At 38.9% G+C, this 8,889-nt stretch overlaps 1 pseudogene; it reads left to right on the forward strand.

Annotated features, from left to right (window-relative positions):
- Positions 1 to 2,163, forward strand: part of LOC125341322 — a 56,723-nt pseudogene extending 54,560 nt beyond the window's left edge.
- The last annotated feature ends 6,726 nt before the right edge of the window (positions 2,164 to 8,889 follow it).

Here is an 8,889-nt window from a genome sequence, read left to right on the forward strand (position 1 = left end):
TAAATTGGGGCATTTGCCTAGCACTCTTATTTATTTATGTAGTTAGTTATTTATGTCACTCAATCAATTCCTCCATCAATACAATTCCAAGAGTTTCATTTAGAATACTCTCTCTCTGATTGTGTTTCTTTCTCTTACTCTGTGATCAAATGTTTCTATTTCTTTGATTCTGTCTCTGTCTCTGTCTCTGAGATTGTGTTTCTATTTCTGTCTCTTTTCATTTCTTTATCTCTGTATCTACCTCTGTCCTGGTTTTTATCTGTCTGTGTGTGTGTCTTTGATTCTGTGTATGTGTTTCTCTTTTTCTCTCTGTCTTTCTCTGTGATTATATGTATTTCTATTACTCTGCCTGTCGGTCTTTCTGTCTTTCTGTCTCTTCTCTCTGTTTCCCTGCCCCCACTCTCTGCCTCTTATATTTAACCATTTGAATGGGGTAGAACTTACTAGATCCAGTGACTGAGACAGAATGGGAACATTCAAATTAAACTATTTTGTAGTAATGATGATATAAGCCAGACCCAGCATTTTAGAAAGTGGAGCCAAGAAACAAAACATCTCCAGTCCATAGCCCATTGCTGAGCCTTGAATAAGTCAGACCTAAAGTCAGGCCAGTCCTGGATGTTTTGAATTGGTGAAACTCTAAATTTGCTATTTTTTTCTGACTATATTAATGGAATTCAAATTTCCTTCATTTGCATCTGAGTCACTTCTGTTATATGTTATTTTTCTTTTTGTTTATATGTGTGTCTCTTCCACTAGATGGTAAATTCTTTGATAGAAGACACCATTTCCAACTTTTGCTTTTTCCATAACACGGTACATGAGAGGAACAACCAGAGCAATTTCTCCAAACTTCATTAAAGAGTCTTTCATGGAACCTAATCATTTTGTTTTGCCTGATGGAATAGTAAGAGAACAAACACAATCAGATTTATTTCTATTGTCTGTCACTTTCTGGGGTAATGAATAGAATGATTCCTAGTATTTGGGCAAATTGGTGAGAAGCACATGAGAAGAACTCAAGCACATGGAAACACGTATGTGAGAAGGCCTATTCTAGAGACTGTTTCTTCAGACTACCTTCAGTTTGAGCACTACATACTTCCATTTGAATATGAACTATGATTCAACATACATATTGTGTATGCTGGATTAAGACGTAACTTCTCAACTAACTAACTCATAGTTTAACAAAATAAATGCCAAGAAACTGAAACGTGTTTTGTCATGGGGATGGGGTCCGGATGAGAGTGGCAAACGAAGAGAGAGAGGATGGATGGATGAATACAGTTATTAGATTCAAGGTGACAATGTGAAAAATGGAACCAGGCAACTTGAGGAGAGAGTGGGGTTGGGAGACTATCTGTAAGTTGATACATTAAATTCAAACTCCTTTGTTCAACTAACTAAAGATGATTTAAAATTTTAAGAACAGTAAAAATCAAAATATTAAATTATGTCTTAAGAAAATATTAGGTCCGAGAGTCCAACGTGGAAGTTGCAGGCGGGCTGGGCTGGAGGAGACTGAGGCAAGCGCAGGTGTTGGCGTCCGGGCTGGAATTGAGTTGCTGCCGAGCCCAGGCCGGTCTGTGAGGATCAGCGAGGGTGGACAGGCGGTTCACCAAGGGGGCTTTTTCTCAAGTATTTTTTCCAGTCTCTTTGGAACCCAGGAAATGAGGATTTTGATATTGGGATTAGGCAGGAAAAACCACAATTTTCTACCCTTTACAGGTTGGAGAAGTCATTATTACTATTCCTACTACCAGATTTAATGTAGAGACAGTGACATACAAAAACCTTAAATTCCAAGTTTGGGACCTAGAAGGACAGACAAGTATCAGGCCATATTGGAGGTGTTATTATTCACACACAGATGCAGTCATTTATGTGGTAGACAGTTGTGACTGAGACAGAACTGGCATTTCCAAGTCAGAATTAGCTGCTATGTTGGAGGAAGAAGAGCTGAGAAAAGCCATTTTAGTGGTGTTTGCAAATAAGCAGGACATGGAGCAGGCCATGATGCCCTCAGAGATGGCGAATTCACTTGGGCTGCCTGCCTTGAAGGATTGGAAATGGCAGATATTCAAAACATCAGCAACCAAAGGCACTGGACCTGATGAGGCAATGAAATGGCTGGTGGAAACATTGAAACACAGGCAGTAATTCAGTCACTCCAACTTCTCTGAAACAAAGACAACATCGACAGGTGTGCTTCACATGACTACATGTAAAAACTGATTGATGGCATATACAGAACGGAATGCAACATCTGTAATATATATTTAAAAAAAACACAAGTATTTGGTTGGAGGGAGGGATAACTTGCAAATCACCTGAATGTTCACTGTAATGTAATATAGTCCTTTCTTACTCTCCTGTGTTAAGGTATGTTATTTGTATGGAGTTCTTCCTCAAATATAGTTCTATTAAAGAATGCACTCTTTTCAGGGGGGGGGAAACCCTCCTACTTTTGAATTAGTGGTTGCATCTTGTTTGTATAGACACTAACAGATATATTAACAGGTTTTTTCCCTTAAAATAAATTAAGTCTTCTTAATGATTAGACTCAGTAGAGTTGGTTAGAAAGATACTGTGTCCTATAGCCTTCATTTACTTACCTGACCATGGCTAAGCTTGATCATTTAAAAGCTTCTGGTTACAGCAGGCATGAATATGATTCTGGTGGCTAACTTTACTGGTTGATCTGTAGTTGTCATTCTAAGTACTTTATAGACTTCAAAAGAATTTTACATATATTGACTTGATTCACAAGGCATCCCTGTGAAATAGGCAGGGTATGTTGTATAATAGTCCTTCATGGTTATAGACTCAAGGTTTTGATAGGCTGGTTTGTCTATAGACATAGGACTCAAAGTAAGACGTTTGGGCCTAAACTTGTCTCATAAACTATACTATATATCCTGAACATATCAGCACTGATGATATACAGAACCTAACTTGAAATTATGGTAGTCAGAGAACACTGAAAATAATGTCTATGTAAACTTACTTGTTTATGGTAATCTTACCTGATATGGTTAAAAAAAAAGTCCTAAATGGTTATATTTGATGAAATTCACAACATAATAAAACAAAAAATGACATTAAAGACAATAAAAATATTTTAAGAAACAAATAAAAGAAAATATTAGGGAAGACCTGTCTTAGTTCTCATTTACATCTCTCTATACACCAGGGAATTGAGTTGTAGTAAAATGTGTTTGGATGGAATTCTAGTACACAAAATAGTAAGATTATTTGACATTTTATTTCCTATATTTTTCTGAGAAAATTAATTCAAATTGTTGATGATTTACCCTTGCCAAATATAAGTGAAAAAAGACTTGCTTTACATTACACAGTGCTTTTCCTGTTAAACTATTTGAGCCAAAGTTTTCAATTTTTTCCAAAACTTTTGATATTCTAGGGTCATAAACATCTAATAGGATAGATTTTTTGCAATTATCTAATTAAACAGTTTTGCAAAAGTGAATGTGTAGGTGAATAAATATCATTTTTTTGATGAGCCTGAAGTAGAAATTTTACCATTATTTAAGAGAACTCTGATATAAACAAGATCAAACTCAGTGTCTAGTCTGAACGTAAAAGATTTTAACACCTGACATTCTACTTACATTATAGTTTAAACTAAAATAGGATCCATAGTTTCTCACATACTCTTTTTCATTTTGAATTAAGTGTTCCTCTAATTTTTCTTCTGTGTGCCAGTACTGGGGCTTGAACTTAGCATTTTGCTCAAGGCTGGTGCTCTACCACTTGAGCCATGCCTCTACTTCTGCTTTTTTGCTGGTTGAATGGAGGTAAGTTCTTCTCAAATTACTTCGCCCAGGCTGGCTTCTATCCCTGATCATCAGATCCCAGCCTCCTGAGTAGCTAGGATAACAAGTGTGAGCCCTCAGTTCCAAACTTAAATGTTCAATCTCTCAAAAGAATGTAAAGTTAAACACACCTAACATTGGAAATGATCTTTGTAAACTAAGGTCATTTTCTTAGCATAGAAAACTACTTAATTGACAACATTGTTATTTATGTATGTGTATGTTTTGTATGTGCAAGTGCATGTGGGTTTGTGTGTGCAGGTCCTGGACTTGAACTCGGCCTGGGTCCTGTCCCTGTCTTCTTTTGCTCAAGGCTAGCACTCTTCAACTTGAGCCACAGCTCCACTTCTGGCTTTTATGAGTAGTTTATTGGAGAAAAGAATCTCACTGACTTTTCTGCCCAGGCTGGCTTTGAACTGGGATCCTCAGCTCTCAGCCTCCTGAGAAGCTGGCGTTACTGGGGTGAGCCACTGGCATCTGGCACAGTACTGGGTATTTTTATCTAATTATTATCTCATTTATTTATTTTTCTAAACACTCATAAATGGGTGTTTGTATAGTGTATTTTTCTTTTCTGACTGCTTCACTCTTCAAAGTCCTAACTTCCAGAATTTTCAATACTGTTTTATGCTGACTTTTATAATAAGACAAATCTTATTAGTTTATGTTCGCAATTTACCTTTTTACATAGAACAGCAACAATAGTTGAGGTTGTTCATTTTTTCCCTTTGTATTCACTTTTTCCAGAAAAGCATCAATTGCTGCCTGAATCACTTCACTTTTACCTGCTTGAAAATATGCCCACGTATTTGATCCTATTTCCACAAATGTAAATAATTAGCACATAACTATGTGCATTTGCTCTCAAAAGTGTAGCAGCTATACAATTTCCCATTATTACAATGATTATAAATAGAGCTCCTTATAACTAGTACTTATAACTCTTACAATCATTCTTGGATGGATGCCATATTAAAGGTATGAATAGTGACACACATTACCCACTCCCCTCCATATTTTAGATTACAAAGCAACCAACGATATGTAGCAAGTGACTTACAGGAAAGTCAGTGCACCTCTCAGCTCAGCTCACCAAGAAGCAGAAGCAGAGCTGTGACTCAGGTGGTGGAGCACCAGACTGGGGCTGAAAAGCTAAGGGACAACACTCCAGCTCTGAGTTCCATCCCCAGGACTCGCCCCAACTTCCCCCCCCCCCCAGCCCCCCCCCAAAATCTATGTGTCATCTAGTTTGGTTTCAAACTTAATAAAACCCGTCCCGCTTCGCAGTCCATCCGAACCTTTCTCTAGCTGTCGGCAGGCAGGACTGTCTCCAAGGTAACCTTCATGGCTGGTGGGGGTGGAGGGCAGGGAGCGGCTTGAACTGCGGGACCCTTCAGGAGGAAGCTCCCTGTTCCCCTTTCCCTCCTCTGGACGCCTGGCCAGGCCCGGCCCAGCTCTGCTGGGTGGGGCTCCTGCCTTGTGCAAACTCCAAGCAGCCTGGAGCAATCATTCCTAAGCATTCGTTCTGGAGGCCAATTATCGTGCGCCTCGTGCATTTCCTACCGGCCAGGGTCTCCAAGCCCTTTCTTTGCCGGTGTGGCCAGGACCACAGCTCCAGCAGAACATCCCGAGGCCTGGCCCGAGTGCCCAGGACCTGGCCCTGCCCGCAGCTCCCCCATGCGCTTCCCTCTCCTGGAGTGTGGATTGAGTCAAATGCCAAAAAAGCAGCTTTAAAAAGTGACTTCCAATGTTTCTAGGCCTCCAAGCCAGGCACCGGTGGCCCACACCTGAGTTTGAAACCAGCCTGGCAAGAAAATCTGAGAAATGCTTATCTCCAATTAACTATCCAAACAAACAAACTACAACAAAGCCGGAAGAGCAGGGCTGTGGCTCAAATGGGAGAACACAAGACTTGAGCAAAAACTAGCTCATGGGCAGCACCTGGGCCCTTCGTTCAGCAACAAGTAAATTGCTAGGCATTCAAGCCCCATGCTTGCTAAAGACTACACTCTACCACTTCAACTGTGCCTCCATGTCCAACAGTTTGCTAGTCAGTTGGAGATAATCGCATAGACTTCCTGCTTGGGCTGGCTTTAAACCCTGATCCCCAGTTCTCAGCCTCCTGAGTAGCTAGGATTACAGGTGTGAGCCTATAATTCTTTCCCTCCCTCCCTTCTTCCTTCCCTTTCTCCGTTCTCCCTTTCTTCCTCCTTCCCTCTTCCCCCTTTTTCTTCTTCTCCTTCCTTTCTTCCTCCTCTCCTGCCTTCTCTGTTCTTCCTTTCTTTTATGCTCCTTTTCCCCCTGAGTCTGAAGCACCTAACTTCACATCTTTTCAAACTTCTTCTTTTACTTTGTAACCTATTGATATATCTTGCATTAAAATGAAATATACTTATGATAGGAGGACAACTGCTTAAGAATTCAGTGCTCAAATGAACTTACAGGTGTGAGCCGGCTACCAGCACTCAGCTTCCTATGTAGTTTATAACGATTAAAGAAGGATGGTTCTTAAGTTGCTTTTGGAAATAAAAAGAATATTGGATTAAACTGCAAAATACTGGCACTGGCAGCTTATATCCGAGCTGCTCTGGAAACTGGAATCTGAGGGTCAGGCCTCAAATCCAGCTGCATGAGAAAAAAACTCTATGAGACACTTAATTCCAACTAACCTGCAAGAAGATAGAAATGGAGGTGGTAGCTCAAGACAGCCTGAGCAAAAATCCAAGGGAGAGCCAAAAGTCCTTTGTTCAAACTATAGACATACCCAGACACCCACACACTCTGTTATGTTTTGACTCAAAATAACAGTACATTGTAGTATATTATTCAAATTAGCCACTGATACATAATTATTGTGAATGCTGGATGCGTGTTTGTTTCCTTCTTTTCTGCTGATTGTGGAGCTTGAACTCAGGGCTTTGTGCTCTCCCTTGGCTTTTCTGCTCAAAGCTGATGTTCTGCCACTTGAGCCACCCCTCGCTTCTAGGTTTTCTGTGGGGTTTTTGATAAATACTTGGAGAATCTCTTGCATTCATCTGACCATGTGTCTTGAAACCCTAATCCTTGGATCTCAGCTTCCTGGGTAGATAGGCATGAGTCATTGGTGCCTGTCACAACTCACATTTGTAAAGGAATATTGTAAAGGAATTTTGTTTGAGGAATCCCTTGTTACATACAATTATATAATATTTTGTTTTCATATGTTTAAAATTATTGGCTTTTATATTCTATTGCTTTTGGGGCTTGAGTTTGGGGCCCAGGTACTACTCTTCTATAAAACCTTTTTCTGGGTGAAATTCTCTGTTATATTTGTTCAAAAGTTAAAAATTATTATGGTCCTATTGTACCTTATTTTGTTTAACTTTGATAAGTAGAAATATTTAGTCTTATAATAAGATACACCACCTGTAAACTATAATGAACACGTGTACTTTTGTATTTACTCATTTAAGTGTTTTTAAAAGTAGAGGATGATTTTCTTATGTTTGTGCCCTCTCATCTTTTATTTGGACGTTTATTGGGAGTTTCACTCTGGGTCTTGAGCTTGCTAGGCAGGCATCCTACCATCAAGACACATGTTCAGCTCAACATTTATTTTTTGAATAAGGAAATGAGGCAACATTGGCACCAATGCCTCACACCTCTAATCCTAACTACTGTTGAGGCTGAGACCTGAGGATCATGGCTTGAAGCCACTCTGAGCAGGGAAGTCCACGAGACTATTACCTCTAACCAGCAGAAAAGCTGGACATGGAGGCATGGCTTAAGTGGAAGACTACTAGACCTGAGCACAAAAGCTCAGGGACAGTGCCAAGGCTGAGTTGAAGACCCAAGATCACCACATACACATACAAAAACAAAACAGAAAAATGAAAAAAAATGGTGTAAACAAATAAAAAGACTAATAAAATCAATGAATCAAAATGTAACACTGCCAACACTAAATGAAATCTGGAATTTTAAAACAGCTGTACAAAATTTAAGAAAACTATTTGTGTCCTTTTGAGCATATGGAAACACACAGTTGATACATTGCTTTTGTTGTTATTATTTTCAAATATCTAAAAACATATATTAAGCATTTTCTACAGAAAAAGAACCATATGTGTTATTGAAATATTGGCTAAGAAAAATCCCTTGCATAAAATAAATATTAACACTTGGCACAAAAGAGAAGTTGTAATTGTATTTTGCTTAAACTATCTCAGCATTTTTCAAGCTTGAAGAGGAAAATGATTACTTCCAAATTAATTTTTTTATGAGAATTAAGAGCATATCTACAACTGAGTCTTGGGTAACCTCTTATTCTGACTTATTGCTCTGTCCTTTAATACTCCAGGCTTACCCAGGATTGAGTCTATGGTACATAAGCTCCTGCTAGGGGCCTTTTTGGTTCAACGTGCATTTTTGGATTGTTTTTTCTGTCTCAGTGAAGAATCCTATTTTGATGGGTATTGCATTGAATTTGTCGACTGCCTTAGGTACTATTGCTAAGTAAAACACAGTTTTAAGGTGATACATGTATGTTAATTTGTCTCTGTATTGCCATGTGGCTAAAATTAAGAATTCTTTACAAGTGTTGCAATAAATGTTCATAGTAAATAGAAATATTTATTTAAATATTTGTTTACTTTACTGACTTATATCTAGGTATTGTATATCTGTTTAGGAAAGATACATATGGGAGACTCAGAGAACCATCATCTCCCCTTTTCTTTCTTTAAATCAGTTTCTGGTATGTTATTTTATTTTTACAGTGGAATTAAACAGATGATCTCCAATCTTAAATGGTCCATTCCCTCATCTTCTTGTTTTTCTTCCATGAAATAAAATATGAATGGGAAGAAAAGAAGTTTCCACCATTTATGTTGCTATGAAATAAGTGATCTGTGTGTCTGTACTGATTTTGGTCTCCTCTTAACTGAGTGGCCCAATGTGCTTGGCGTCCCTTTCCTTCCTCTGCTGCCAGCGGATTTTGTTGCTCTCCACTCAGCATCCCTGTTTCTGCCCAGCGATGTCTATTCGGGATGAGTCAAGTCTGCTGACCCAG

The sequence above is a fragment of the Perognathus longimembris genome, chromosome 24 (assembly GCF_023159225.1).
Source record: "Perognathus longimembris pacificus isolate PPM17 chromosome 24, ASM2315922v1, whole genome shotgun sequence".
Classification (NCBI taxonomy): domain Eukaryota; kingdom Metazoa; phylum Chordata; class Mammalia; order Rodentia; family Heteromyidae; genus Perognathus; species Perognathus longimembris.